The sequence below is a fragment of the Octopus bimaculoides genome, chromosome 11 (genome assembly GCF_001194135.2).
Source record: "Octopus bimaculoides isolate UCB-OBI-ISO-001 chromosome 11, ASM119413v2, whole genome shotgun sequence".
Classification (NCBI taxonomy): Eukaryota; Metazoa; Mollusca; class Cephalopoda; order Octopoda; family Octopodidae; genus Octopus; species Octopus bimaculoides.
Genome location: NC_068991.1, coordinates 77,297,769 through 77,302,921, shown reverse-complemented (window position 1 = coordinate 77,302,921; position 5,153 = coordinate 77,297,769). Strand labels below are relative to the sequence as shown.

Here is a 5,153-nt window from a genome sequence, read left to right as displayed (position 1 = left end):
TGGTGGTGGTGGTGGTGTGAGAGCACTTAATTGAAAAACAGCAACCTCCATAATGGCAACAGCTGAAGCAGCACCTAGATTATCATCACCTATAGCAACAGCAACAGCTGGAGCAAAACGTACAACAATAACCTGTTATAGTAACAACAACAACAGCAGCAGCAGCAGTAATATCAATAAGCATTGGAATAACAGACCAGACAACTAAGAGGAATACTTATAGCAACTTTGAGGATAACACCTCACAATGTTACAATAGCGGAGAAGCTAACGAGGGGATATGTACACAGACACTCAACATGCTAAAAATAGCAGCTAATTGTTTATTATATCTTTAAAAAAAATATGGAAGGATATATATATATATATATATATATATATGTATAGAGTATGATGTAGGCTGTTACAAACCATATTTGGAAAAGCAGGATGGTTATGTCTAAAATGTTTTTAACCACGAGCCTGTGGACCTGGGACTAAAAAAACAAGAACAGACATCAAAATAAAACGCAACAAAATGTGAATATAAAAAGAAAACAATAAAAAAAAAACTACAAGTGATAAGATGGAAGACATAAAAGAGAAATAATTTGATCCAGCAGAGAGACAGGTGAGAACGGTAAGATAGAGAAATAAGAATCAGGAATCTCCTGGTAGGACACTTCTGAGAGGAAAGGAAAGAGAAATAAAGGATAGGGACAGGGTGGAGAATTAAGACCGAAATCATGTGAGTAGTGTTTAGTTGTTTAGACCCGAATCAACTCTGAGCAAGAAGGAATATGATTAAAGACACTCTAACCATGACCATCCCATCTTATTTATCTAGGATGCTGCTTTCCAACAACCTCGTTGCAAAAGTGGATGGGATTACAATCTCTTATTGCATATTCTTCACATTTACAGATTAAAATGTTGATTACCTGTCTTGACCATGTATATTTATTGCCACATGCAGATCTAAATATGGTTTATTTAATGGCTGCATGAAATTTCACTTCAAAAAAGTATATTTATGTTACTTGATATTTACTAAAACAAGAGTCCATCATCTTCCTTAATGGATTTAGAAATAATGATCCAGAACTACATTATTTAAAGCGTCCGTCTTTTTCTAAGATGGTATTGTGTGATATGAGGGAACTCAGCAGCTATTTTTAGCAGGTCAAACAATCACATAGAGAATTGTGTGAGTAATGTGCACAGAGAGAAGAAACAAACAGGAGCATAAAGGAAAAGAGAGAGAAAGAGAGAGAGAGAGAAGGAGAGAGAGGGAGAAGGAGAGAGAGGGAGAGAGAGAGAGGGGGAGAGAGAGAGGGGGAGAGAGAGGGGGGAGAGAGAAGGAGAGAGAAGGAGAGAGAAGGAGAGAGATAGCAAAAATGGAGGAGAAATGCAGATACAAAATGTTAAAAAAGAGGACAGACAATAGACAGGTTAACAAAGCAAGGACTCAGAAGGAACATTCTGTTATTGGAAGTTTATAAAAAGCTAGAACAGGAAAAGGGGTCACTTAATCAACCTGTCTCGTTATCTGCTAACCTGTCAAAAAGCAATCATTATACAGAAGTTATTCATTTGTTTAGACATGGTGTATACACGTATGTATATACACACAAGGATAAAAGGGAAAGATATAAAAGATTTGACACAGTGTGTGTGTGTGTGTGTGTGTTTTATGCACAACACTGCATAAATCAGAAGAACTTAAATAAATTTAAACCATATCAAGCTTTACTGTGGGTTTGGCAAGAATGTGAACATGTCTTTTCTTTGCAATTAATGAATAGAAAAAGGAGGGAGAGAGTCTTCTAACAAACCATTTCCACATGGTTCCGGGTTCAGTCCCACTGCGTGGCACCTTGGGCAAGTGTCTTCTACTATAGCCTCGGGCTGACCAAAGCCTTGTGAGTGGATTTGGTAGACGGAAACTGAAAGAAGCCCGTCGTATATATGTATATATATATATATATATATGTATGTGTGTTTGTGTGTCTGTGTTTGTCCCCCCCACCATCGCTTGACAACCGATGCTGGTGTGTTTACGTCCCCGTAACTTAGCGGTTTGGCAAAAGGAGACTGATAGAATAAGTACTAGGCTTACAAAGAATAAGTCCTGGGGTCGATTTTCTCGACTGAAGGCGGTGCTCCAGCATGGCCGCAGTCAAATGACTGAAACAAGTAAAAGAGCAAAAGAGTATTTGTTGACCTCTCATCAGGGAAGAAGTACCTAGCTTTCCCAATGAATAGATCAGTTGCTGTGTAAAGCAGTTTTGAATTAGGCTAGCTCTATGATGGGTTTTACACAGAGTCTTTCAAATGTTTAAATTTATTTCAATTCTTCTGATTTACACTGTGTTGTGCATAAAATAGATATTGTTTAATTAATAACGAACTGTCAAAAGCACAGAGGTGCATATCAGGCTATTCGTGGTGGTACTGGCCTACTTTATGAATCCTGTGAGTAGCAGTTGACCTACGTCATTGATTGTGGAGGGAAGCCAAATATGTATTCTCTGAGGAGCAGTTAACAAACTGTGAAACAGTCTATCAAGAGACTCTCTCTCTCTCTCTCTCTCTCTCTCTCTCTCTCTCTCTTTTCCACATTTGAATATCATAGAAAGAATGTGCCTTCGTTGTCATCTAAACCACTGAGGCTTTGTAATGTTGATGTGTGTGTGTGTGTGTGTGTGTGTGTGTGTATGTATGTCAATATTTCGTTTGATAGAAAGGAAGTCTGGAGCACCATAAAGTGTTTTGCTCAAGAACACAATGTGCTGCTCAGTTTGGGATTTGAAGCCATGATTGAGCCATCATGAGGACAACAAGCTAATCAGTTGGCCATGTCCCTTCATATAAGTATACATTCTTTTATTTGTGTCAGTCATTTGACTGCGGCCATGCTGGAGCACCGCCTTTAGTTGAAGAAATCAACCCCAGGACTTATTCTTTGTAAGCCCAGTACTTATTCTATCAGTCTGTTTTGCCAAACTGCTAAGTTACAGGGATGTAAACACACCAACATCGGTTGTCAAGTGATGGTGGGGGACAAGCACAGACACACAAACATATACATACATACGTACATATATATATATATATATATATATATATATATATAAATAGCACGAAGCATTAAGGATGCAGTGAGCATCAACCTATTCAGAGATGAGAGTTAAGGTCTCATTTCTGAATAGGTTGATGCTCACTGCATCCTTAAAGTTTCTTGCTAATTATATAGTTTATATTTTATATTTTTTATTTTATAGCTTATAATGCTATTAAACATGTGAACTGCCTGTGTTACTGCTGTTAATATTATCAATTAAAAATATTTGGCAAAGATGGTATTAACAATAGTAACGTCGTATTTCAAATGTAAGCAATCGAATCATTTTTGCTTTTATATATTTATATATATCATCATCATCATCATCATCATCGTTTAACGTCCGCTTTCCATGCTAGCATGGGTTGGACGATTTGACTGAGGACTGGTGAAACCGGATGGCAACACCAGGCTCCAGTCTGATTTGGCAGAGTTTCTACAGCTGGATGCCCTTCCTAACGCCAACCACTCAGAGAGTATATATATATATGTGACGGACATCTTTCAGTTTCTGTCTACCAAATCCACCCACAAGGCTTTGGTCAATCCAAGACTAAATTAGAAGACACTTGCCCAAGGTACCATGCAGTGGGACTGAACCTGGAACCATGTGGTTGGTAAGCAAGCTACTTACCACATAGCTACTTCTGCACCTTACTCACTGCACAGCCACTCCTGTGCCTTTATGTTTATATTGGTTTTATTCCACAAAAGCATATTAAGAAGCTCTCGTTTGTCTACTTTTGCCATAAGGAACGAGATGAATGCAGGGAGAATAGAAGACTGAAAATGCCTTTCAGAAGGGCATCATAATGACTGTCATGAGTAAAGTGACACAGGATTGATAATTTGTGTAGTAGACTTTCACACTGCCAGGTGTTCCTTCAGTGATCCCCAAAAAGATGAAAAGTAAACTGATCCCAGTGGGATTTGAACTCAGAACTTAGACAAACCTTGATACTGACTCTATATCTTTGATTCACCATCCTTTGTATGACGACAAAAATCATCCATATAATATTTGGTTTTTTGAAGTAGAGGGCCAGTGGAAGAATAAGAACAATGTTGGTTATAACAAGATTCTAATTCTCAGAACACAGAGAGTGAAACCAAATCTAAGCAATCAGTGCAGTGCTTTGTTTCTGCCACATCAAGGTAGCAGGTGAAATTAGAAATATCTTACCTCCCTCCTAAAATCTTTTACACAAACTCAGTAAATATCGTCAAATCTAGCATGAGCAAACGGGTCTGCGCAAATGATGTGATTCTGTTGTTGGTCAGTTGAAGTATGAGTTGCTGGCTCATCGCAGTAGCTCTGTGGAGTTCTCTTCCTGTGTGGACCACACTAGAATAAAACCAATATTATAACTTTACTAATTCGAAGAAAGAAGAAACACAAAAGTTTTATTGGAAATGCAGTGTTATTTTTATATAATCAATTTTTATATATGTTTTTATTGTTTTTCTTCAGCCTCTCAAGATCTGGTGTTTAATGAAGCCCAGGAAAGCAGTGTTAATTCTCAACATGGACAGAATAACTACAAATTCTGGAGAAGTCAATATTAATTGTGGAATCGTCCTATGAGATTTATTATCTGCTTTGTTAGTCTGTTTAGAACAATTCTCTGAAGTAAATCCTGAATGAAACAAATTATGGACAGAAGGTGTATTGAAAAAATCATCAACCATCTTCTCTATGTGGTTAACTTTCAAAACAAGTCTTTGAAAATGTTTAAGAAATTGAGTAAATAGAAGGACTTGGAGATAGAAGTCAGAAGAATATAAAATCCTAAAGCAACAGCAATAATCATTGTTATTGGGGCACTTGGAATGATTTCAAAAACGGCAAACAAATATGTCGACCAAATCCCTGGCAACCCCAAAATAAGTGAATTGCAAAAGATCATGCTTTGGGGTGTCTTATATAGTTTATGTAAATTCCTCTCCATATAAACTACAATCTTATTCATTGAGTTTTATTATAAATCTTGTAAAGAGAATCATTTTCTTTTTCTTTTTTTTAACATGCAGGCATCAATTCCATGGAGGG

At 37.2% G+C, this 5,153-nt stretch overlaps 1 long non-coding RNA gene across 2 annotated transcripts in view; it reads right to left on the bottom strand.

Moving 5' to 3' along the window:
- Positions 1–5,153, bottom strand: part of LOC106867980 (uncharacterized) — a 637,828-nt gene that overhangs the window by 309,654 nt on the left and 323,021 nt on the right. For both annotated transcript variants that reach the window (XR_008265237.1, XR_008265236.1), the window contains exon 7: positions 4,287–4,448. This is a non-coding gene — a long non-coding RNA (uncharacterized LOC106867980). The remainder of the gene's footprint in view (positions 1–4,286; positions 4,449–5,153) is intronic.